This window comes from Choloepus didactylus, chromosome Y (genome assembly GCF_015220235.1).
Source record: "Choloepus didactylus isolate mChoDid1 chromosome Y, mChoDid1.pri, whole genome shotgun sequence".
In the NCBI taxonomy this organism is placed as follows: domain Eukaryota; kingdom Metazoa; phylum Chordata; class Mammalia; order Pilosa; family Megalonychidae; genus Choloepus; species Choloepus didactylus.
In genome coordinates, this window is record NC_051335.1 from 20,185,293 (window position 1) to 20,212,758 (window position 27,466).

General features: G+C 42.0%; 1 pseudogene; it reads left to right on the forward strand.

The window, feature by feature from the left end:
• Positions 1-17,786: 17,786 nt before the first annotated feature.
• On the forward strand, positions 17,787-26,328 carry LOC119524320 (annotated as a pseudogene).
• The last annotated feature ends 1,138 nt before the right edge of the window (positions 26,329-27,466 follow it).

The window sequence follows — 27,466 nt, forward strand, 5'->3', positions numbered from 1 at the left end:
CAAGGGTAAAACTTATGGTAGAGGGCTCAACCCATCAAACCACCAGTCCCCTATGTCTGTGGTCATGTTAGCAACCATGGAGGTGGGGTAGGCGAATACCCCTGCATTCTCCACAGGCTCCTCAAGGGGGCACTACATCTTTTTTTTTTTTTTTTTCCCCTTGTTTGTCTTTTTTCTTTTTTTTTTTTTTTTTTTTTTTAACTTTCCCTTCTTTTTTCAAATCACCTGTATGAAAAAAAAAGTTAAAAAGAAAACAAACATACAATAAAAGAAGCATTTCAAAGAGACCATAGCAAGGGAGTAAGAAAAAGACAACTAACCTAAGATAACTGCTTAACTTCCAACATGTTCCTACTTTACCCCAAGAAAGTTACATAATATAGCAACATTTCAGTGAACTTGTTCCTACTACAATCCATCAGAAATTAACAGACCATAGTCATTTCTGGGCATCCCCAGAACGTTAAATAGCTTATCTGTTCTTCCTGGATTATTGTTCCCCCTTCCTTAATTGCTCTCTACTGCTAGTTCCCCTACATTCTACATTATAAACCATTTGTTTTACATTTTTCAAAGTTCACATTAGTGGTAGCATATAATATTTCTCTTTTTGTGCCTGGCTTATTTCGCTCAGCATTATGTCTTCAAGGTTCATCCATGTTGTCATATGTTTCACCAGATCGTTCCTTCTTACTGCCGCGTAGTATTCCATCGTGTGTATATACCACATTTTATTTATCCACTCATCTGTTGAAGGACATTTGGGTTGTTTCCATCTCTTGGCAATTGTGAATAATGCTGCTATGAACATTGGCGTGCAGATATCTGTTCGTGTCACTGCTTTCCGATCTTCCGGGTATATACCGAGGAGTGCAATCGCTGGATCGAATGGTAGCTCTATATCTAGTTTTCTAAGGAACTGCCAGACTGACTTCCAGAGTGGCTGAACCATTATACAGTCCCACCAACAATGAATAAGAGTTCCAATTTCTCCACATCCCCTCCAGCATTTGTAGTTTCCTGTTTGTTTAATGGCAGCCATTCTAACCGGTGTTAGATGGTATCTCATTGTGGTCTTAATTTGCATCTCTCTAATAGCTAGTGAAGCTGAACATTTTTTCATGTGTTTCTTGGCCATTTGTATTTCCTCTTCAGAGAACTGTCTTTTCATATCTTTTGCCCATTTTATAATTGGGCTGTCTGTACTATTGTCATTGAGTTGTAGGATTTCTTTGTATATGCAAGATATCAGTCTTTTGTCAGATACATGGTTTCCAAAAATTTTTTCCCATTGAGTTGGCTGCCTCTTTACCTTTTTGAGAAATTCCTTTGAGGTGCAGAAACTTCTAAGCTTGAGGAGTTCCCATTTATCTATTTTCTCTTTTGTTGCTTGTGCTTTGGGTGTAAAGTCTAGGAAGTGGCCTCCTAATACAAGGTCTTGAAGATGTTTTCCTACATTATCTTCTAGGAGTTTTATGGTACTTTCTTTTATATTGAGATCTTTGGTCCATTTTGAGTTAATTTTTGTGTAGGGGGTGAGGTAGGGGTCCTCTTTCATTCTTTTGGATATGGATATCCAACTCTCCCAGCCCCATTTGTTGAAAAGACCATTATGGCTCAGTTCGGTGACTTTGGGGGCCTTATCAAAGATCAGTCGGCCATAGATCTGAGGGTCTATCTCTGAATTCTCAATTCGATTCCATTGATCTATATGTCTATCTTTGTGCCAGTACCATGCTGTCTTGGCAACTGTGGCTTTATAATAAGCTTCAAAGTCAGGGAGTGTAAGTCCTCCCACTTCGTTTTTCTTTTTTAGAGTGTCTTTAGCAATTCGAGGCATCTTCCCTTTCCAAATAAATTTGATAACTAGCTTTTCCAAGTCTGCAAAGTAGGTTGTTGGAATTTTGATTGGGATTGCATTGAATCTGTAGATGAGTTTGGGTAGAATTGACATCTTAATGACATTTAGCCTTCCTATCCATGAACATGGAATATTTTTCCATCTTTTAAGGTCCCCTTCTATTTCTTTTAGTAGAGTTATGTAGTTTTCTTTGTATAGGTCTTTTACATCTTTGGTTAAGTTGATTCCTAGGTACTTGATTTTTTTAGTTGCTATTGAAAATGGTATCTTTTTCTTGAGTGTCTCTTCAGTTTGTTCATTTCTAGCATATAGAAACATTACTGACTTATGTGCATTAATCTTGTATCCCGCTACTTTGCTAAATTTGTTTATTAGCTCTAGTAGGTGTATCGTTGATTTCTCAGGGTTTTCTAGATATAAGATCATATCATCTGCAAACAATGACAGTTTTACTTCTTCTTTTCCAATTTGGATGCCTTTTATTTCTTTGTCTTGCCGGATTGCCCTGGCTAGCACTTCCAGCACAATGTTGAATAACAGTGGTGACAGCGGGCATCCTTGTCTTGTTCCTGATCTTAGAGGGAAGGCTTTCAGTCTCTCACCATTGAGTACTATGCTGGCTGTGGGTTTTTCATATATGCTCTTTATCATGTTGAGGAAGTTTCCTTCAATTCCTACCTTTTGAAGTGTTTTTATCAAAAAGGGATGTTGGATTTTGTCAAATGCTTTTTCAGCATCTATTGAGATGATCAATTGATTTTTCCCTTTCGAGTTTTTAATGTGTTGTAATACATTGATTGTTTTTCTGATGTTGAACCATCCTTGCATGCCTGGAATGAACCCCACTTGGTCATGGTGTATGATTTTTTTAATGTGTCTTTGGATTCGATTTGCAAGTATTTTGTTGAGGATTTTTGCATCTATATTCATTAGGGAGATTGGCCGGTAGTTTTCCTTTTTTGTAGCATCTTTGCCTGGTTTTGGTATTAGATTGATGTTAGCTTCATAAAATGAGTTAGGTAGTGTTCCATTTTTTTCAATGTTTTGAAAGAGTTTGAGTAAGATTGGTGTCAGTTCTTTCTGGAAAGTTTGGTAGAATTCCCCTGTGAAGCCATCTGGCCCTGGGCATTTATTTGTGGGAAGATTTTTGATGACTGATTGGATCTCTTTGCTTGTGATGGGTTGGTTGAGGTCTTCTATTTCTTCTCTGGTCAGTCTAGGTTGTTCATATGTTTCCAGGAAATTGTCCATTTCTTCTACATTATCCAGTTTGTTGCCATACAGTTGTTCATAATATCCTCTTATAATTTTTTTAATTTCTTCAGGATCTGCAGTTATGTCACCTTTTTCATTCATTATTTTGTTTATATGGGTCTTCTCTCTTTTTGATTTTGTCAGTCTAGCTAGGGGCTTGTCAATCTTGTTGATCTTCTCAAAGAACCAACTTTTGGTGATATTTATCCTTTCTATTGTTTTTTTGTTCTCTATGTCATTTATTTCTGCTTTAATCCTTGTTATTTCTTTTCTTCTACTTGGTTTAGGATTGGTTTGCTGTTCATTTTCTAGCTTCTTCAGTTGATCCATTAGTTCTTTGATTTTGGCTCTTTCTTCCTTTTTAATATATGCGTTTAGTGCTATAAATTTCCCCCTTAGCACTGCTTTTGCTGCATCCCATAGGTTTTGGTATGTTGTGTTCTCATTTTCATTCGTCTCTATATATTTAGCAATTTCTCTTGCTATTTCTTCTTTAACCCACTGATTGTTTAGGAGTGTGTTGTTTAACCTCCAGGTATTTGTGAATTTTCTAAGTCTCTGATGGTTATTGACTTCTAATTGTATTCCATTGTGGTCAGAGAATGTGCTTTGAATAATTTCAATCTTTTTAAATTTATTGAGGCTTGTTTTATGTCCCAGCATATGATCTATTCTGGAGAAAGTTCCGTGAGCACTAGAAAAGTATGTGTATCCTGGTGATTTGGGATGTAATGTCCTGTAGATGTCTGTTAAATCTAATTCATTTATCAGATTGTTTAGGTTTTCAATTTCCTTATTGGTCTTCTGTCTGGTTGATCTATCTATAGGAGAGAGTGATGTGTTGAAGTCTCCCACAATTATTGTGGAAACATCAATTGCTTCCTTTAGTTTTGCCAATGTTTCTCTCATGTATTTTGTGGCACCTTGATTGGGTGCATAGACATTTACGATTGTTATTTCTTCTTGCTGAATTGCCCCTTTTATTAGTATGTAGTGGCCTTCTTTGTCTCTCAAAACATCCCTGCATTTGAAGTCTATTTTATCTGAGATTAATATTGCTACACCTGCTTTCTTTTGGCTGTAGCTTGCATGAAATATTTTTTTCCATCCTTTCACTTTCAAGTTCTTTGTGTCCCTGTGTCTAAGATGAGTCTCTTGTATGCAACATATTGATGGTTCATTTTTTTTGATCCATTCTGCGAATCTATATCTTTTAATTGGGGAGTTTAATCCATTTACATTCAACGTTAAAACCGTGAAGGCATTTCTTGAATCGGCCATCTTATCCTTTGGATTATGTTTGCCATATTTTTCCCTCTCTCTATTAATATCCTTTATTGTACCCATACCGAATCTCTTTAGTACTGAACCTTTCTCCAAGTCTCTCTGTCCTGTCTTTGTTTCTCTGTCTGTAGGGCTCCCTTTAGTATCTCCAGTAGGGCAGGTCTCTTGTTAGCAAATTCTCTCAGCATTTCTTTGTCTGTGAAAAATTTAAGCTCTCCTTCAAATTTGAGGGAGAGCTTTGCTGGATAAAGTATTCTTGGCTGGAAATTCCTCTCTCTCAGAATTTTAAATATATCGTGCCATTGCCTTCTCGCCTCCATGGTGGCTGCTGAGTAGTCACTACTTAGTCTTATGCTGTTTCCTTTGTATGTGGTGAATTGCTTTTCTCTTGCTGCTTTCAGAACTTGCTCCTTCTCTTCTATGTTTGACAGTGTGATCAGTATATGTCTCGGAGTGGGTTTTTTTGGATTTATTCTATTTGGAGTTCGCTGAGCATTTATGATTTGTGTATTTATGTTGTTTAGAAGATTTGGGAAGTTTTCCCCAACGATTTCTTTGAATACTCTTCCTAGACCTTTACCCTTTTCTTCCCCTTCTGGGACACCAATGAGTCTTATATTCGGACGCTTCATATTATCTATCATATCCCTGAGGTCCATTTCGAGTTTTTCAATTTTTTTCCCCATTCTTTCTTTTATGCTTTCATTTTCCATTCTGTCATCTTCCAGGTCACTGATTCGTTGTTCAACTTCCTCTAGTCTTGTACTATGAGTGTCCAGAATCTTTTTAATTTGGTCAACAGTTTCTTTAATTTCCATAAGATCATCCATTTTTTTATTTAGTCTTGCAATGTCTTCTTTATGCTCTTCTAGGGTCTTCTTGATTTCCTTCATATCCCGTACTAGGGTCTCATTGTTCATCTTTAGTTCTTTGAGTAGCTGCTCTAGGTGTGTCTCTTCTGGTCTTTTGATTTGGGTGCTTGGGCTTGGGTTATCCATATCGTCTGGTTTTTTCATATGCTTTATAATTTTCTGTTGTTTTTGGCCTCGTGGCATTTGCTGTCCTTGATAGGGTTCTTTTAGGGTTTGTAGACCAGTTGAAGTCCTTATCTCTAATTTATCAGATCTACAGCTTCGTGGAGTACACTTTCTCTAACTAACCAGCAGGTGGCGTCCACGAGCCACCTGTTCTCCACAAGCCAGATCTCCCCTGCTTAGCCTTTTTGGTGAGTGGGGGAGTGAGTCTTGTGGGGCCCAATTGGTGTCCCAAGCTTGCGTGTGTAGTTGGTGTTGCCTGCCCTGTATGTGGGGCGTGTTTCTGGGCAGTCGGGGCGGGGGGGTGGCCCTAACAATCAAATCTCCCTGATGATCCTAGAGTTTTAAAGCTACTGCAATAGTCTAATCCTTCAGTTCAGTCCTGCCACAGTTTGTCTCTGCCACTGACCCACAAGTCTTTGGTATTGGCGTATGGCTCCTGAGACTTGCAAGTGGGCCCCTCTTCCAGGCTGTGCACCCCGGGTCCTCTGTTGAGGGATGACTGTGCTATGTCACAGGTGAGTGCCGTCCCCCCAGGGCAGTTCTGGGCTGCTGGGCTGTGTTGGGAGGCTCCCAGTCTGCTCAAATGATGGCTGAATGGGGCTCTGTTAATTCACACTGCTCCCCCTTCCCAGCTCTGGGACATTCAGCTGAGGTTGCAGGGAAGGCTAATGTCCACGCCCAGTTTTGTGGTGTGTGCCTGTTATTTGAAGCACTTCCGTCACACTGGGTTGTCTGGGGCAGCTCTGGGCTATGGGGCTGGCGATGGGCAGGAGTGTTTCCTGTCCACCAGGATGGTGGCTGTGAGCGGACACCCCCCTTTTCTTGGGAAGTTGTGTTGTTTAGTGAATTTTCTCAGCCACTGGATTATTGCCTTTTGTCTCAGAGCTCTCTTATTTCTGCTCTTGACTTGACGTGCCCAAATTTCAATTCTTTGAAGCTTTCTGTATTGAGCTTCTTAGAGTAATTGTTTTAGAAAAAGCAAAAAGGATTTAAAAAAAAAAAAAAAAAAAAAAAAAACGGCCCTCCTCAGAGATCTAATGGGTTATTGAAATGCTAATAGACAAAGCAATCAGGGCCATTAAGGAAAGGTGCCCTGGGCAGAGAGATCAGCCTTGCTTCGGGATTTGCATATGCGCCTCAAGGCCTGATCTCCGCCCTTCCCCTTTCTGTGTTCACCAGAACTCCAAAAATCCTCTGCTTTTACTTTGGAGCTTCTCGTGTTGTTTTCCTTCTATGCCCGTCTCCTCTCTGCTGGGCTGGCTGCTCTCAGAGTCTCTGGTGTCTGGCCTCAGTCTATCTATGGTTGGAGTTTGAATCAGTAGAATGAGTTTCCGATGAGAGCAGCCACTGCAATTCTCCCTTCTCCTTCCTGGAGCTGACAGCCCCTCCTCCCCCGGGACTGAGCCTGGCAGGGAGGGGCGCGGGTCCCCTGGCCGCAAAAACTTACAGATTTCGGTGATCTCAGCAGTTCCACGTTTTCATGAGTGTTGTATGAAGTATGCCCAAAGACAGATTGCTCTGTGGTGTCCAGTCCACGCAGTTCCTGGCTTTTTACCTACTTTCCTGGAGGAGTAACTAAAACATACAGCTCACCCGTCTGCCATCTTGCCCCGCCTCACAATGTTACTATTAACTATAGACTCTAGTTTGCATTGATTGTATTTTTTCACTTGTACCATTCAATTTTCAACACCTTGCAATGTTGACTTTCCTTTGTTCTACCTCATTTTAAAATATTCTTCTATTAGTACATTTCATCACCATCATTGACCACTCTAGGTTTCACTAAGTTATACAATCCCAGTCTTTATCTTCTATCTTTTCTTCTGGTGTCATACATGCCCTTGGCCTTCTTTTTCAACCACACCCACAGTCATCCTTGATCAGAGTATTTACAATATTGTGTTACCATCAAACACTATTATGCTATCCACTTCGTATCTGGATCTATACCATCAATCCTGTTGGACCTTCTGTAATCCTTCAGCATCAAATGCCTGATCTCTAATTTCTTTCTATCTGCTGATAACCTGTGTTCTCAACTCTCAAATTTCACTCATTAATCTTGGTCCATATTAGTGAGACCATGCAGTACCCTTACTGATAGTCTTCATTTCTAACACTCTTCCTCAAACCTCTCTCTGCTGCCTTTTCTTATCTGCCTGTAGTGCTCTCTATAGTATTTCTTGTAGAGCAGGCATCTTGTTCATAATCTCTCTCAGTGTCTGTTTGTAAGAGACTATTTTAAAAACTCCCTCATTTTTGAAGGACACTTTTGCTAGATATAGAACTCTTGGTTGGTGGTTTTTCTCTTTTGGTATCTTAAATATATCATACCACTGCCTTCTCACCTCCATGGTTTCTACTGAGAAATATGCACATAGTCTTATCCAGCTTCCCTTGTATGTGATGGATTGCTTTTCTCTTGCTGCTTTCAGAATTCTCTTTGTCTTTGACATTTGATAATATGATTATTAAGTGTCTTGGAGTCAGTCTACTCAGATCTATTCTGTTTGGGATACTCTGCACTTCTTGGATCTGTAACTTTACGTCTTTCATAAGAGATGGAAAATTTTCAGTGATTATTCCTCCATTATTCTTTCTGCCCCTTTTCCCTTCTCTTATCCTTCTGGGACACCCATGACATGTATATTCATGCACTTCATGTTGTCATTCAATTCCCTGAGACCCTGCTCATATTTTTCCATTCTTTTCCCTATCTGTTCTTTTTTGTGTAGAATTTCAGATGTTCTGTCCTCTAGTTCCTGAATCCTTTCTTCTGTCTCTTCAAATCTGCTGTTGCATGTCTCCATTGTGTTTTTCATCTCTTCTATTGTGCCTTTCATTCGCATAAGTTCTGCCAATTGTTTTATCAAACTTTTGAGTTCTTCCTTATATTTACTACTGTCTTCTTTATATCCTTCATCTCTTTTGCCATATCTTCCCTCAACTAATTGATTTTGTTTTTGAATTTATTTAGCATATTTGTTTGAAGATCTTTAATCAGTTGTTTCAACTCCTGTATCTCATTTGAAGTGTGAGTTTGTTACTTTGACTGGGTCATATCTTCATTTTTCCTAGTGTGATTCATAATTTTTTATTGTCTAGGTATCTGGTTCCTTTGATTACACAATCATATTTTCCCAGACCAGACAGACACAGGTCCCAGGAGGAGGCTGTATTCAGTATCAGGTTTCCCTAAGGATGAGACAGCAGATTGTCAGACTTTCCTGTGAGGCCTCTAGAGTCTGGGCTATTCCTATCCTGCCTAACAGGTGGCATTTGCCAGTCCATAGTTCCCCACTAGCATAAAGAGGTTCAATGTATTTAATTCTCAGTGGACCCTGTCATGAGCAGGGACGGAGGGTGTCCCAAGCCAATCTTAAGCTGTTCCTGTTTTTTCCCCCAGGTGCTGGAGTCTTACTTCTCTGAGCAAGAGTTGCCATTTGAGGAGGGCCCCACTCCCTCCTTTTCTTAGGGAAGATAGGCCCTTTAGTGAATTATCTTCCATGCTTGAGTTTTCCCTTTGACTCTCTATCTTAACTCCACCCTTGCCTGGGCAGTACTGACAATTGAAAATGCCTGAGGCTTTCTGTAATGAACTACTTAGAATAAGAGAAAAAAAAAAAGGGAAAATAGAAGTCCCCTTTACAGAGCCAGTCCCCAGACCTCCAGTTTCCCAGGCAAGAACTGGAGTTGGTACCTGGTTCTGTGTGCCCCTTTTCTTGGGACACAGCCCTTTTCCAGTATTCTAAGCTCAGCCATCTCTAAAAGCCTTTATTTTTATTTATTTATGTAATTTTTTTCCATCAGCCCCAACTCCTCTCTGCCAGGAGAAAGTTCTGGGTTCCTTTCCTGCTTGCTCTGGGTTTATCTGTGCTTATATCATGTATTCAGTATCCAAATTTATTAATTAAAACTGCACTTGGAGCTTGTTTGAGCTACATTCCTTGCTCCTGGAAGGGACTGCTTGTTTTCCAACAGTGAAGTTTTCCAACACAGCCTGCCATGCCAGTGGGGGAGGGGTGCAAGCTCCACAGTTTGGGAGCTTTACTTACAGTTCTATGCTGTATTCTCAGCCATTCCACCCATTCCAGACTGGTGTACCATATGTGTTTGGTCATGGATGTCTTGCCATCAGTTGTGCCAGACTATTTTCTAGTTATTCCTGGCTATTTACTAGCTTCTCTAGGGGACTAATTAAATTCCATACCTCCATAGGCCACTGTGCTGGCTTGGATGTATTATGTCCCCCAAAACACCATTATCTTTGATGCAATCTTGTGGAGGCAGATGTACACATGTTGATTAGATTGGAATTCTTCAATTGAGTGTCTCCATGGAGATGTGACTCAATCAACTGTGAGTGAAACATTTGATTGGATAATTTCCATGGAGGTGTTACCCTGCCCATTCAGGGTGGGTCTGAATTAAATCACTGGAGCCATATAAATGAACTGACAAACAGAAGGAGCTCAGAGCAGCTGTGAGTGACATCTTAGAGAGCAACTGAGAGTGACATTTTGAAGAGGAGCTGCAGCTGAGAGACACATTTTGAAGATGGCTATTGGAAGCTGACACTGACATTTTGGAGAATGCCCTTTTGAAATGCAATCTGGGAGCCAGCAGACACCAGCCACATGCCTTCCCAGCTAACAGAGGTTTATGGATGCCATCGGCTATCCTTCAATGAAGGTACTCTATTGCCTTGGACACTTTATGCCTTAAGACTGTAACTTTGTAACCAAATAAAACCCCTTTATAAAAGCCATTCCATTTCTGGTGTTTTGCATTCTGGCAGCATTAGCAAACCAGAATAGCCACCATCTTGCCTCACCTCCTGGACCATTGATCTTTGATAAGGTGGTCAAGCCAACACAACTGAGACAGAGCAGCCTGTTTAAAAAATGGTGTTTGGAGAACAGGATATCCATATCAAAAAGAATGAAAGAGGACTCCTATCTCACACCTTATACAAAAATTAACTCGAAGTGGATCAAAGATAGACATTAGAATCAAGACCATAAAACTTTTAGAAGAAAATATCAGGAAACATCTTAAAGATCTTGTGATAGGAGCTGGTTCCTAGACCTTACACCCAAAGCACAAGCAATGAAAGAAGAAATAGATAAATGGGATCTCCTCAAAATTGAACACTTTAGTGCATCAAAGGACTTTGTCAGAAAAGTAAAATGGCAGCCTACACAATGGGATACAATATTTGGGAAACCACATATCAGATAAGTGATTAATATCCAGAATATATATAAAGGATCCTACAACTCAACAACAAAAAGACAACCCAATTTAAAAATGGGCTAAAGAGACTGACAGACACTTTTCTGAATAGGAAATAGAAACAGCTCAAAAACATATGAAAATATGCTCAACTTCACTGGCTACTAGGGAAATGCTAATCAAAACAACAATGAGATATCATCTCACACCTGCTAGAATGGCCATTATCCAAAAAACAGAAAGTTACAAGTGCTGGAGAGGATGTGGAAAAAGAGGCACAGTTATTCAGTGTTGGTGGGAATGTAAAATGGTGTAACCACTCTGGAAGGCAGTGCGGTGGGTCCTCAGGAAGCTAAGTATAGAATTGCCATATGACCCAGATATTCCATTACTAGGTGTTCTAGTTTGCTAATGTTGCTGGAATGCAAAACACCAGAAATGGATTGGCTTTTATAAAGGGGGTTTATTTGGTTACAAAGTTATAGTTTTAAGGCCATAAAGTGACCAAGGTAAGTTATCAACAATCGGGTACCTTCACTGGAGGATGGCTGATGGCATCCAGAAAACCTCTGTTAGCTGGGAAGGCACATGGCCAGCGTCTGCTCCGGAGTTCTGGTTTCAAAACAGCTTTCTCTCAGGATGTTCCTCTCTAGGCTGCAGTTCCTCAAAAATGTCACTCTCAGTTGCTCTTGGGGTGTTTTTCCTCTCTTAGCTTCTCTGGAGCAAGAGTCTGCTTTCAATGGCCATCTTTAAACTGTCTTTCATCTGCAGCTACTCTCTCAGTTTCTGTGCATTCTTCAAAGTGTCCCTCTTGGCTGTAGCGAGCTTGCTCCTTCTGTCTGAGCTTATATAGTGCTCCAGTAATTTAATTCAAACCCACCCTGAATGGGTGGGGCAACACCTCCATGGAAATTATCCAACCAAAGGTCTTGTCCACAGTTGACTGAATCACATCTCCATGGAAACACCCAAAGGATTCCAAAATCTAATGAACACTAATATGTCTGCCCACACAAGAGTGCATCAAAGATAATGGCATTCTGGGGGATATAATACATTGAACTGGCACACTAGGTATATACTTGAAGGAACTGAAAGCTAGGACATGAATGGACATTTGTAAACTGATATTTATAGCAGCATTATTCACGATTGCCAAGAGATGAAACAGCCCAAATGTCCATCAATGGATGAGTGGATAAACAAACTGTGGCATATAAACAAGATGGAATATTATGCAGCTGTAAGACAGAACAAAGTCATGGAAAATGTAAAAATGTGGATGAAACTTGAGGACGTTATGTTGAGTGAAGTTAGCCAGAAACAAAATGACATATACTTTATGGTCTGACTAACATGAAGTAACATTATCGAGCAAACTTTGAGTGTTAAAGCTGAGAACGCAGGTTATCAGGAGATATAAAGAGGGTAGAGATTGGGCATTTGATGCTGAAGGAGTATAGAATGTCCAACAGGATTGATTGCATAGATCCAGAAATGGATAGCATAATACTTTGAGATGGTAACACAATATTGTAAGTACGCTGAACAAAGATGAGTATGAGTACAGTTGAAAGAGGAAGGCTGGGGCATGTATGACACCAGAGGGAAAGATAGAAGCTAAAGACTGGGATTGTGTAACTTAGTGAAACCTAGAGTGGTCAATGATGGTGATGAAATGTACAAATATAGGACTGTTTTTAAAAGAGGGAGAATAAATGAATGTCCACATTGCAAGGTGTTGAATATTGAATGGTACAAGGGAAATATATAGTCAATGCAAACTAGTCTATAGTTAATGGTAGCATTGTAAGATGCATTGTAAGATGCTTCCATTAATTGCAGAAAAAGGCAATATACCAAAGCTAAATGTCTGTAAGAGGGGGTTACAAGGGAGGGATATGGGATTCTTTGTGGTGGTGTTGCTGTCTGACCTTTGCATTATATTTTACTTTATTTTATTTTTCTTCTATCTTTTATATTTTTATTCTTCTTTTTTTTCTCCTTTTCCTCTTTCTTTGTGGAAGAAATGGAAATGTCCTCATATAGGTTGTGGAGGTGAATGCACAGCTATGTGACTATACCAGGAATCATTGATTGTTAGAATGGATAGTATGTTGTGTGAATAAAACTGTTTAAAAAATAAACAGAGGGAAACAAGAGCTGGAGAAAATGTGGAGAGAGGGATGTACCTATTCACTGTTGGTAGGGAAGTAAAATGGTGCAGCCCATCTGGAGGGCAGTGTGGTGGTTCCACAGGAAACTAAGTATGGGGTTGCCATATGGTCCTACAACCCCGTTATTGGGTATATACTTGGAAGGACTGAGAGCAGGGGCACGAATGGACATTTGTACATTGGTATTTATTGAGACAGTATTCATGATTTGCAATGGATGGAGGTGGCCTAAGGGTACATCGACTGATGAAATGAAGGGTGAACTGTGGTGTATGCATACAATGGAATGTTAAGAAGCTGCAAGAAGGAATGAAGTTGTGAGGCATGCAATTAGGTGAATGGACCTTGAGGACAGTATGTTGAGTGAAATAAACCAGAAATTAAAAGACAAACATTATAACGCCTCACTAATATGGACTAACTGTGATGTGCAAACTCTGAGAATTGATTCTTAGAGCATAGGTTATCAGGGGAAAGCTTATGGTAAAGGTTCCTAGATTGTAAGCCCTTACAGCAGTTACATCTATTCCTGACTTGTAATTGTTATTTCTAAATTCTTAGATGCCAAGCTTTCTGTGTATAACTTCATTGGTCCCTGGAACTTTGGGTATCTGTGTGAAACCTGAGACTCATAGCCAGAGTTAAGCAGCTATTAATGTCAGTATTACCCCATACAGCAAATATTAAAGAAGCTGCAAAAGAGATAAGACTTTTATGAGGGGTGACAATGGGATTGGGAAAGCCAATAAGGACCACACTCCCCTTTGTCTAGTTTATGGATGGATGAGTAGAAAAATAGGGGAAGGAACAAACAAACAAACAGACAAAGGCACCCAGTGTTCTTTTTTACTTTAATTGCTCTTTTTCACTTTAGTTATTATTCTTGTTATTTTTGTGTGTGTGGTAATGAAGGTGTCAGGGATTGATTTTGGTGATGAATGTACAACTATGTAATGGTACTGTGAATAATCTAATGTACGATTTGTTTTGTATGACTGCATGGTATGTGAATATATCTCAATAAAATGAATATTTAAAAAAGAGATAAGACTTCAATTAGAGGCATGAATGAAATGGACTCGGTTCTGAAAAAGTGTTCAGACTGCAATTAGAGATATGAATGAAGCTGATCTTGTTAGGACTAAGACAAATCATACTGAAGGGTAAAGGATGATATTGACAGTATTTTAAAACTTTAACTTCTGTGTGAGACCAAAGGAAGAAATGTTTACTTGGTGCAAAGTCTGTCTTTTCTGTAGCACGCTATATAATTTAATTTGTATGGGCAGTTTATTCAAACACCATAATTGCATGGAATCTTGAATAGGGGGTAGGGTCTTGGTTTTTTCAGGTTAGTGTAAAACCCTAATAAATACATCTCAGAGTAATTTGGTCAAAGAATAAAAGGTATTTGCATAGCCCCCTTGAGGACCTGGGGGAAAACAGAAACATTAAAGTTAGGGAAATTCCTAATATTCTTGTAAGCATTGGGAACTACCACTGTAGTAGGCCAAGTCCTTGACCTTGGGGCTTGCCCTTATGAAGCTTGTTACTGCAAAGGAGAGGCAAAGCTTACTTACAATTGTGCCTTAGTCACCCCCAGAGAACCTCTTTCGTTGCTCAGATGTGGCCTCTTTCTCTAAGCCAATACTGCAGGTAAACTTACTGCCCTTCTCCCTACATGGGACATGACTCTCAGGGATGTAAATTTCCCTGGAAACATGGGACATGACTCCTGGGGATGAGCCTGGACCTGGCATCATGGTATTGAGAAAGTTTTCTTGACCAAAAGGGGGAAGAGAAATGAAACAAATTAAAGTTGCAGTGGCTGAGAGATTTCAAATGGAGTTGAGAGGCCATTCTGGAGGTTATTCTTATGCATTATATAGATATCCCTTCCTAGTTTTTAGTGTATTAGAATTGCTAGAAGGAAATGCCTGAAACTGTTGAACTGCAATCCAGTATCCCTGATGCTTGAAGACGATTGTGTAACTATATAGCTTATATGGTGTGACAGTGTGATTGTGAAAACCTTGTGGCTCACACTCCCTTTATCCAGCGTATGGACAGATGAGTAGAAAAATGAGGACAAAAAGTAAATGAATAATTGGGGGGGGGGGTGAATGTTTTCGGTGTTCTATTTTACTTTTATTTTTATCCTTATTTTATTTTTTTGGAGTAATGAAAATGTTCAAAAATTGTGGTGATGAATGCACAACTATGTGATGGTACTGTGAACAGTTGCTTGTACACTTTGGGTGATTGTATTGTATGTGACTATATCTCAATAAAATGAAATTTATAAAAAACAAACAAAAAAGAAGGAATGAAGTTCTGATACATGCAGCAACAGGAATGATCCATGAAATCATTATGCTAAGTGAAAGAAGATGGACACAAAAGGACAAAAATTTTGTGAAATACCTAGAATACACAAATTCAAAGAGACAGAAAGTAGATTAGAGGTTTCCAGGGGCTGGTGGGAGGGAGAAAGGAGAGTTATTGCTTAATGGGTATAGGATTTCTGTTTGGAGTGATGAAAAATTTTTGAAGTACATAGTGGTCATGGTTGCAGAACATTGTGAATAAAACTAATAGCACTTAAAATGGTTAAAATGACAATTTTTATTATATATATATATTATGACAGTTGAAAACCTCCTTTGTCAAAACTCAGCAAATGTACATTTAAGATTTGTGCATTTCACTGGGTATAAATTTTATCTAAAATAAAGTAAACAAATAATGAACTCTAGTTAATGCTGAAAAATTTGGTGGTGAAGTGTACTGATGCCTGCAATTTACTTTTTGAGGAACTGACAACTGTTTTCCACAGGGGCTTTTACATTCCCATCAGCAAGGCATGAGAGTTCCAATTTCTCCCCATCCTTGCCAACACTTATTTTCTTTTTATTATTATTATTATAGCCACCCTAGTGCATGTGAAGTGATATCTCATTGTGGTTTTGATTTGCATTTCCCTAATGGCTAATGATGCTGAGCATGTTTTCATGTGCTTACTAGCCTTTTGTATATCTTCCTCAGAGAAAAAATTGAGTTGCTTGTCTTTTTGCTCTTGAGTTGACAAATGAGGTGTGCGTTTTTTTGTTTTTTGACTTTTCTTTGCATTTATTTTATGCTGAATTGCCATGTGCCAAATGTAAGTTTTTCTTTCTTCTGGGATATCTTTTATTCTGTGCAACCTCCTCTTCTAATTTAGGAACAATTGTTCTCTTTCAGTGAGGATCATCTCATTGTGGCAGGTGGAACTCAGGAATGAGTTAATCCCACCATGAGATCTATAAGCATGAGGGCACATCTTAGAGACTTTGTTCACCTGGATGTGCTCAATGTCCAGAGAATCTACATCTAATCCCTTAAATTCAGCATTATTTTCTGCATTTTTAAGCATGTGCAACAATTCAGCAGTTTTTTTGGGCCACCGAACCTGTGTCCAACCCCACTGTATGGCCTGGGCACACTTACTGTGGTGGTTTGGAGCTGTGTGTACCTCAGAAAAACATGTTCTTAAATGTAATCCATTCCTGTGTGTGTGTGAACCCATTGTAAGTAGGACCTTTTGATGAGGTTGCTGCAGTTAAGGTGTGGTCCAATTCCATCAGGATGGGTCTTATTCTATTACCAGAGTTCTTTATAAGCAGAATGAAATTCAGACAGAGAGAAAGCCATGGGAAGCAAGAAGATTAAGGTCAACGAGACCTAGAAGAGAAAGGAGAAGATGCTGACACAAGCATTGCCATGTGGCAGAAAAGCCAAGGACCAAGGATTGCCAGCAGCCAGCCCCAGAATGCCAGTCTTTGGGAAGAAAGCACCATCTTGATGACTCCTTGATTTGGACTTCTCCTAGCCTTGAAATTGTGAGCCAATAAATTCCCACTTTTTACGCCAATCCATTGCATAGTATTTGCTTTAGAACAAGAAAACTAAACACCTACTAATACTGCCATTGTAAAGACAGAATGGCACATATTTCTTCTGTAAAGTGACATTTTTTTTGACTATGCATATCTTTCATGGCTTGGACAGTTTCATGGGTGTTCTTAAAGTGAACATGAAGATTTGAGGCTCTTGATTTGAATATTTTTTGGGGGTTTTCTGGGTCAAATGAGTCATGAAACATTTTCAAAGATCACCTCAGGCTGTTTATGGGAAGAGCGACAAATGAGTTTTTGATCTTTATAAGTCAAAGCTCTAACAAGATAGAGAATATTACCATCACCCAGGAAAGTTCCATCATACCCCTTCCAAGTCAGTTCCCCAGAGGCAACCACTGCTCTATTCTTTTCACTATAAGTTAGTTTTCCCTGTTCTAGAATTTCATATACATAGAATAATATGATATGTGCTCACATTTGTTTACTCATTCAACAAAAAATTTATTCAGCTCCTACTATATGCTCACATGTGTACATATGATTCTCATTTACAAGGACTAATGGGTTCTCCTACATTGACAAAAAGGCAAAAGGTATTTCTAGGCCCGGCCTGTGACCTACTCTTTCCTTTTCTCCAATCACATTGTCAGTGGGAAACCATAGACAGCTTGGCCCCAGAAACTGAAATGCAGGCCCTGGGTCCCAGTCCTATCCCCACTCCCATTCACTTTCCATACCAGGAACTCATCCACATTTTCTTATGTTTGTGTGCAAAGGGATGTCACAATCTCAGCCTAGTCCATACCCAAGTAGGTAAAAATGCAGGTAGCTAGTTGGAAGGAGCTGGACAAGCAGAGGCAGTATGCAGTCCTGTGATCCTGTGGAGGGGTGGGAAGATGGGGGGTGTGGGGAGATGGAGTGGAGGCTCAGAAGAGATAGTGAGGAAAGCATGAAGAGAGGAAACATCACCACCCCTGGAGCAATCAAGGCCAAACAACCAAATGGACACTTATCTGGAGCCATTGGGACTCTGGGCATAATGCTTTTGCTCTCCAAGAAGGACCTCAAGACCACTCTGGAGGTCTTTGCCTTCTTCCAGTGGGCCCTCAGTGCTCTTCTGATTGTTGATTCTTCAGCTTCTGGTATTGTCTGGGACTGAGGTGGTTTTCCAGGTTGTGGGGCTTTCAGTGCTTAAACCTGGGTACTCCCAGGCAAACCAGGATGAGCCTGGTTTTCATGGGATCTGTGTATGTACAAGTGGGCATGTATGTATGTATATGGGTATGTGCCTATGCAGGTATGTGTGTGTGTGCATGTGCTTTGTGAGCAGATGTGTATGGCAAGCCCTCCTGGATCTATGGTGGGGCATGGAGGGCATGTTCTCAGATGGGGAGCAGTTCCACTAAGGCTAGCCAAGGAAAAGAGTTTAGCTGCAACCACAGGGACTCAAGCAATCCATCAGTGGGAGAGAGTTGGCCCAGTGACAGAGGGAGGCTCTCAAAACCTTTGGTCAGGAGGAATTCAGTCATCTGTCCATGCATTGTTTTCAACTTCTAGGCCACAAACACTTGGTGAATGTGACTTATGTGCTGGCCACTGTGTTCTATGTGTGGTGGGAGGGAACACCTGGGAGAAAATTCTTGTCTGTCAGATAGTTTCATTGAGAACTGAATGGAGTCAGAGGCATCATGAGTGGGGAATGCAGGCAGGCCCTAGAGGCCTGGGGCTGGCACAGAGACATGTCAGTGAGTAGGGAGGGTGGGCATCCCTTGCCTCAACTTACCCCATCCTAAAGGACAGGGAATAGGGAGCTCAGAGCCCTGCCTGGGTGGGTATCAGGCCCCCTCAATGCTGAAAGGGCAGTGTTAACCCAGGAATGATGGGCAGTCAGAGCTGGAAGGGACCTTGAAGGAGAAGGGAATTTGTATGCATTAGGCAGTTACTTTGTACCAGGTATTTTCACATCCATTATTTCATTTCAGCCTTATGCCAACTTCGTGAGATAGAGAGTATTATTATGCATAATGATACATACTAATTGCTACACACACATAATAGCTAATGCACATGTAACGAGAGCTATTTACTGAGCACTTTCTTCATGCCAGGTACTGTTCTCAGCACCTTACGTGGATACTAATCTCCCTTGTACTGATGGGGAAACTGAGGTACATGTAGTACAGGTAGTCTGTTCAAGATCCATCATCTGGGAACCACTGAAATGGAACCCACAAGGGCCTGATTCCAGCAAAAGAGATCCTCTCTCTGCCTCTTGCATCTCACTCACCACTGGTTGGGGAGTTTGGGCATGGCAAATGTGCTAGGCCAGGAAGTAAGGAAGAAGCCAAGCTTTGTGCATACATAAAAATTCTAAACTGAAAGGTCCTAAAGGCCAACACAGGATGGCCTCTTACTGAGGGCAAAGGCCACGCCAGCTGGACTTCTGTACCTTTCACTAGCATGTGGCCTGGGGCCAGAGGTGCTTTCTTCAGTAAGGGCTGAGTCTACCATCTGGCTTGAGGGACAGGCCACCACCCCTCTTGTCCCTCTAGCTGCTGGATCTCAAAAATATCTGAGGTTAGTCTGCTAGAACTTACCTGTTCAGAGGAATTCTCAGCCACCTGCCTTATCAAGTGGACTGTGGCTTTGGTGTTTGGTGCAACTATTCTTCAGGAAGAGTGGTTCCCCTGCCTGGGCTGGGGCTTCTTTTGTTCGGTCAACAGGACCAGTGTTCTTCTTCAGCCTTGACTCCAGGGTTTTCAGAAACCAGATGCCAGCTTTGGGGCACCAGCAACCAACTCCTGCTCTGACCAAAAGCTTTAGGACCTCGGATTCTTTTCTATTGTCTTTCTTGAGTTCTTTTCCTATCCCTCCTAACTGCCACTGTGTTCCCACAAGAAAGCAGAGTCCCAAAGGCCTAGAAGCTGACACGGCCTTAGGGGAGAAGAATGACCACTTATTGAAGGCCACCCTAGGCCAGGCCTAATGGAGGTGACTGGACCCTCCAGGCTGGTATTTCTCCTTCTTCAATTTAATCCTACTTTTGCCTCCTAGAAGGAAACCACTGTTAACAGTTTCTTGTGTATATAACCAGAAATAATTTTCTATGGCTGTGCAAACATATGTGTGTGTGTGTGTGTGTGTGTGTGTGTCTGCATGCATCTACACACACATACACCCACACATATAGCCAAGAGGCAGTATAATACGGGTGCTAAAAATACAGTCTTTGGAGCCAGACTGCCTGCATTCAAATCCCAGGTCCACTACTTACTATCTGTGCAACCTTTAGCAAGTTATTTAACCTCTCTGAGTCTTGTTTTCCTCATTTGTGAAATGCATGTTTCAGGGTTTATTAATTAGTCAGGATAGCCTAGGTATGCTGAGGTCACTGAAATCTCAGTGGCTTGACCCAAAAATGCATATTTCTTGTTCATGCTAAACATCATGTACAGGTTGGTGGGAGGTTCTGCTCATTGTGGACACTGATATTCAGGCTGATGGAGGTGCCTACTAAATTGTGATGCTGCAAAATATGGCTTCAGAGATTCCTGCAGCACAGGAAGGAAAGAGAATGGAGAATTGTGCCAGTTTGGATGTGTTGTGTTCCCCAAAATGACATGTTCTTTGATGCAATCTTGTGGGGGCAGATGTATTAGTGTTGATTAGGTTGGAATCCTTTGATTGTTTCCATGGAGATGGAGGTGTGACTCAATCAGCTGTGAGTGAAACATTTGATTGGATAATTTCCATGGAGATATGGACCCTGCCCATTCAGGGTAGGTCTTGATTTTATCACTGGGGTCCTATAAAAGAAAGAGCTCACAAACAGAAGGACCTCAGAGCAGCTGAGAGTGACATTTTGGAGATGGCTGTTGAAAACAGACTTTTGCTAGCCCAGAGTTTGTTCTGGAGAAGATAAGACAGGACAAATGCCCCAAGAGCAACATTTTGAAGAATGCACAGGAGCTGAGAGAGGAGCTGGAACATAACCTGGGATCAGCAGATGCCAGCCACGTGACTTCCCAGCTTACAGAGGTTTTCCGGACCCCATTGACCTTCCTTCGGTGAAGGTATACTCATGTTGATGCCTTAATTTGGAAGTTTTCATGGCCCTCAGACTGTAAATTTGTAACCAAATAAACCCCCTTTATAAAAGCCAATCCATTTCTGGTATTTTGTATAATGGCGGCATTAGCAAATGGGAACAAGAATTCATACCTACTCCTTACCACCTCAAACCAGAAGATATGGGTGCAAAACAATGAGCTGTAGCTTTATTTTGAACTGCTTTTATTATGAGTGAGGAGAAACACCATTTTGTATGTCTATCAGCAACAGGTGTTTCATTTTCTGTTAATTGCCCATTTTTCTACTGAATTTGAGTTGAATCTTGAAGGACAAGTAGGAAACGGGTGAAGAAGAGAAAAGTGTTCAGGGCGAAGCATAGGCAACAGGTGAGAAGGCCAGGATGAGGGGGAGAGCATGGTACATTCAAAGAGCTGCCTGTGATTAAGTGGGATGAGGGGGTGAGAGGCACAGAATTGGCGCTCAATACCTATTGAAAGGATGAATGAATGAATGGGAGAGGGAAGAAAGAGGAGGCTGGAGAAGCAGGCAGGAGACAGATTGTGCAGGGCATTGTAGACCATGGAAAGGAGTTTGGACTTTTTCCCAAGGGCCATGAGGAGCCATGACTGGGTTTGGGGCAGGGTGATAGCATTCTATTTGTGTTCTTTATGAGACTGCTATAGCTCTGTGTAGCAAACTGATTGTAGGAGGATAGGAATGTAAGTGATGATGTCAGGTAGGAAGATGAGAATTTGGCTCTCACATACACTGTTATCAGAATTTCCTTTCCCTCTATCTTCCCAAAACTGTTATATTGCAGTTCTTGGTTAAATGCTTGACTGTGACTAGAAAAATATTGTTCACAATTGAGCTATTTAGTATAGTAAGCTTACATTTTGTTTCTTGTGCAACTTGTTTTCCCTGGAGTTAATAATTGCATCTCTTATTATTTAGTTATCTGTGTAACTATCACTAACTCATTCCTGAATTCTCCATGATGTGTTAGTCTCTTAGTATGTGCAAACATATCAGGAATTCTATAAGTCTGCCCCCTTACCCCCTCTTTTTCCTTCCAGGACTTCACTGTTGGAGCCCAGCATCTTCATGCTACAATCTGGCCTCACACATGGTTGTCACCTCCAGGAACTTTGAGGCACTTAGGGTGCAAAATCTAAGAAGGTTGTCACTCTCATGGTCGTGGAAGTGGAGGATTGTGGCTTTGGCACCTTTGCTTGCTTCATGCTAGACTGGCCCTGGTCACCTTCCTTTGTTGGATCCTTTTATTTCTGGATCCCATGCCTTCCTCTTTTTGGTTTACTCCCTCATTTTGGGAGCACATCCCCCCAGTAGTTTCCTGAGAAAGAGTCATGGAAGACAAATTATCTGAGACTGTGTATACTTGAAAATGTCTTTTTTCTACCCTGATACTTATTAATAGTTTGGTAGCTGTGCCAGTTTGAATGTATCGTGTCCCCCAAAAAAGCCATGTTCTTTAATGCAATCTTGTGGGGGCAGACTTATTAGTCTGTTGATTAGGGTGGAACCTTTGATTGGGTTATTGTCATGGAGGTGTGGACCCCACCCATTCAGGGTGGGTCTTGTTTGGTTCACTGAAGTACTTAAGAGAGCTCAGGAGCCAATACAGGTGCTGATGCCGGTGCTTGGAGATGCTTGGAGATGCTTGGAGATGCAGACATAAGGATGTTTGGAGATGCTAAGCTAAGAGATGAAGCCTAGAGTTTGCCCCAGAGAAGCTAAGAGAGGACCCCCAGATGCTTAGGGAGAAATGCCCTGGGAGAAAGAAGCAAGGACGCACAGGATCTGAGAGAGAGGAGCAAACACAGAAGCCCAGAGACATTTTGGAGAAAGCCATTTTGAAACACAACCTGGGGGGAAAGGACCAGCAGACGCCAGTCATGTGCCTTCCCAGCTGACAGAGGTGTTCCGGACACCATTGGCCTTTGTTCAGTGGAGGTATCCTCTTGTTGATGCCTTAGTTTAGACACTTTTATGGCCATAGAACTGTAAATTTGTAACCTAATAAAGCCCCTTTATAAAATCCAATCCATTTCTGGAATTTTGCATAATGGCAGCTGTAGCAAACCAAAACACTAGCTGATTCTAGAGTCTCTTTAGTTCAAGTTTTTCAGAGAGTAGTCTTCCATCAACCAGTTGTGTTAGGGAAAAGAGAGGACCTGGACAGGCTTTCAATCAAACCTTCTGAATTGTGAGTCTTTGCTAGATTCTCCAGTTCAAACAGACTGGCTACTTGTTGACAGTCCCCTTGCAGGTAAACAGGCTTCAGCTTTCTTTGTTCTTAAGTCAGTTACCTCCTCCTCCTCCATTCACATTTCGAAAAGCAAAAATTTTGTAAAATCTCTCATCCACTGTTGGTACCTCTCTAATCTCTTTCTCTATAATTCTCTATATTGTTTAAAACATTTTATGGTAATTTTCATGGGGCTTCAATAAGGAGGCAAGATAAGCACTTTGTTCAATTGCCATGTTCCATTGGAAGCATTTTCTGTATTTTCTAACCTCTATTTTGACCCACTTTCTCTCACATGGCCACTCACAGCTGTTTTAGGAATGGAGTCCAATGATAATTCTGAGAGAGCATGACTCCCTAGGACCCGTCTCCTTCATTAAATCTTTCCTAACTATTCTAACCTACAGTGTTCCTATATTTTTGGAATTCAATGCTGCAGACCTTATTTTATTCTATTTTGTATTTTCCTTTGTTTCTTGTTTGCCAGTCCTGTGTGTTCCCAACCTGATCGAAGGTGGGTCTTCTCTTACTCTGGTTTTCTCAACTGTAGTTTTGCAGAGAAGTTGCCAAGAGGACAACTGTTCTTGTTTGTTTTTCCAGGACTTCTGATCTCAGATCAATGTGACCCACCGTTGGCTCCCTGCCATTAAACACACCCCAGAGGTAGCCCAGAGCACCACAGGTCCTGGAGAGTAGAAGGCTCACTGTATTAGCCAAAGGTGGGAGGGAAAACACCCTGCTTTCTACACCTAAGTCAAGTTCTAAGGCCAGGGAGGAGAAGGAGGGTCGGGGAAGCATGTTGCTAGGCTGAGGAAGTGAGTGTTGAGTGAGCATGGGTGACAGTGTTCATCACCTTTGGGTGGGCAGAACTCTGGAGGGATGGTAAACGTAAGGGATTCTTCACAATTCATTAACTCTGGGCTGGGCTTCCTCCAGTAACCACCATGATCTGTCTCAACCTCTATCTGGTGCTGTTCATGTCATCCTGGCCAATCACTGTGCTCATGTGTACCTGGCTGGCTTTTGATTGGAAGACCCCTGAACGAAGTAAGGGCTTTGCTGGAGCTGTGTGACCACTTGTGCTAACCTTTTTCGTCTTCTTTCCTTAAAGTCCTGAGATCCTGCAGTCAATTCCTAGCCTGTCCCTCCCTGGGCTAGAGAAGCTGAGGCAAGGGGTCTTTTCAAGGTGATAAGGGAAGGTAAGCTAGGGAAGCAGAAAGTTAAGCCTGTTCTAAATTGGCCCTGACTTGCTATAGTCCCACCCTGGTTGTCACTTAAGAGGTTGGGACACAGCAAGGGTTGAAAGTACCCTGTAGCAGGCCCAAAAGAAGAGGACAGTGGAAGTAGGGCAAAACTTGGCTATGCTGGCTCTGTTTTCAGGTGACTGCTGGTTTGCCTGTGTGAGGAACTGGTGCCTGTGGAAACAATACTGTGATTACTTCCCTCTCAAGGTGAGTCATCCCAGATCCCCATTTGGGTCCCACTCAGGGCTAGTAGATGTGCCAGGGTAGGGGTGGGGGGTGCCATTCACATCGAAGCCTGTGTGAATGATGCCACCCTCCTGGGCTTATGTCCCATTCCTACTTTGGCCACTTTTCCACAGAGATCTCTGGCTTCTCCAAGATCTTTCTGGGCATTGCTCCTTACATGCTCACACTGGGCACCTTTCCTCAGAGAGTACATAATGTCTACAGGTGAGTTGGCTCCTAGGACATAAAGCCAAAGGAAAAAACGGCTCTCTAGGAGAGAAGTGTGGGGGATGGGTGAGAACAAGGCCAACTCTGTGATCCCCTCTAGTCTTAAAAGCTTTCTTTCCTTCCTTTGAAGAGGTAGGAAGGTAGGAAGGTAAGTTATGGGGCTTAGGAAGCGGCCAATGACCTTGGCCTTTCCTGCTCAGCAGGGGCCTGCTCTGTAAGCCAGTCCTTGAAGGATTTTCTGCCTACCCATAAAGGTATGGGTAATATGCTCATTGTGGTGGTTGATGGCCTGGCTGAGTGCCAATCAGCAAACCAGGCTCTACCACCCTGGTCTTGAAGAATTGGAGTGGTTTTGTGCGCATGGCCCTTTGGCATGGGTGAGGACATCTCTAGTCCAGACTTAGGGAGGGGAGGAGGAGCTCCAAAAGCACAGCAAGGAAGGAGGAAGGGGTTTTAAGGAAATGGCATCTAAAGAGGGAGGAGGAAGGCTACTTCCAGATTGGAGTAGAGCCAGGGCCAGGGCCCAGAGGGATTTCTGTTTATGAAGAAAGCCTAGAGGCCTGTTCTCCCTCAAACTAGCCTCTCATCTAGGCCAGTCCCTCCATAAAAGGAGACTGGCTACAACCACATTTTAGAGAAAGTCCAACTTAGCATATGGGTTAAAGGCAAGAAAGCAGAATGAAATGGTTGTCGGGTCTTATCTTGTAATGTTCCAGGCCTGTGAATTCACAGGAGGATCTGGGGCATGCATCCTCTAACCTGCTGCTACTTTGTCCCCACAGACAGCCTGTGGTAGGCTGTGTGGCTTCACACTCAGCCTGGCCCTAGGCAAAGCTAGGTTGAGGCCTGAGGAGCTGGTAAGCAGACCCAGGGACCACTGTGGATTAGCACGTCTGGCTTTCAGCACTTACCCTTTTTGGACATCAAAGAACATGCCTTTCTTCTGCAGGGTGGCTCTGATACCTGCCTATGTTTTTTGGAAGATGGACCTCTATGATCAGTACATTTTCACTCTTAGGAGTTTGGCCAACTGCTTCCAAAAGTGGTTCCAGAAGTGGTTCCAGAGTGTGGTACATATCTATTCTTGTGCTTTCTAAGGGTGTGGCTTCACTGTGAACTCCTGGGGCCTTCTGTCTTCTGCTCGGCCTATAACCACCATTGGTGAGTGGTCCCTTCTGCTGGCAACCTTGGATTAGGATACAGGAACAAGTTCTAAGGCTGAACCTCGCTCTGACTGTGCCCAGATGTGGGGAGCCTGGCTAAGATGAGGTGCAGCGTGGGAGTGAGAGTGGAGAGAACCTGGGCTTGAGGGTTGAGGTGCCTTCTGAGGAGTAAGGTATTCTGATGCTTTTCCCTTTTCCTTCTGTGTCTCCCCTGGCAGTCGGGAAACCTCTACAACTGCCAAAGATTGAGAATCCAAGCCAAGAGATTGTGGCTAAATACCATGCACATAGGGCGTACATATCGATGCCCTATGTAAACTGTTTGACCAGCATAAGACCTAATTTGGCATCTCAGAGACCCAGGAGCTAGTGCTAGTTTGATATTCAACCCCAGCAGCCTTTCAGCCTGGAGCTGGTGAAACCAGAAGATAAATTCACCTATGGTGCTCACACTCCTGATTTGGCCAGCCCTCAATGTGAGGAGGGGCTGTCCACTTGGTTGTTTTCTGTCCTGTCCCAGCTCCTTCCCCCTTTGTCTCTCTTCTTCTAGCTCTTCTCTGCCTTTTCCATGGGTCTACAAAGGAGATAGCCTCAAGAAGCAGGGAAGGTCCTAAGAGAGATGTGCCCTGAGGGCTCCCTTACACAGGCTCACTCAGCACCAGCACTGAGGAATGCAGTGGACAGAATAAAAAGTCCATTTTCTGATATTTCTCGTGCCCCAACTAGTCTGTGTTGAGGGCTTTAGAACCCATGCACATATCTTTCCCTCTCTAGCTCTAACAGTCCCATCTCCTGGCATAGAGATTCCTGCAGGACTGTGTTCCTTGGGATCCAAGGGGCCATGAGTTCAGGTTCTACCACCTTCAAAGCCATATGACTGTGAGTGGTCAGTCATTTCTGAGCCTCCATTTCCCCATCTGTAAAACAGGCCTATTAATCCTTCCTTGCTTACTTCAAAGGCTGTTGGGTAGATCAAATGACACTGGATGTGACTGAACTTTGTAAACTAGAGAGCTATGCAAAATTATCCTCCTCTATTCGTTTTGCCCATTTCCTGTCCCTGAGAAAACAATGCCCTACATTTCATGGCAACCCAGTTTTTAAAAGGTTTACAATGCAGGATCTTGTCAACAGTCCTTTGAAAGTTTAAATAAGCAATACCCACTACTATCCCATCATCCACATTTAGTTTCCATCTCATAAAGCTCCAATAGAACGGATCGGGCTCAGGCCTAATTTCCCCTCTAGGGGAGTGGCTGTCTTTTCCTCTGCAACTTGTCTGTACTTGCCTGGCTCTATAAATCTGTCCTTTATTAGAGATTGAGCCAGCTCGTTCAGGATGGAAGTGAGGTCCCCAGCTTCAGGCAGCCATGAAGAGCTCTTCCTATGAATCTATGAATGGCAATTCCCACAGCCTCATGGCCCAATGGTTGTTGGCAATGGCAGATTACACAATTTGGCTCACAACCCCCTTGTTTGTCTCCCTCTTGGTGGATGCCATCTGATCCCTGTGATTTGC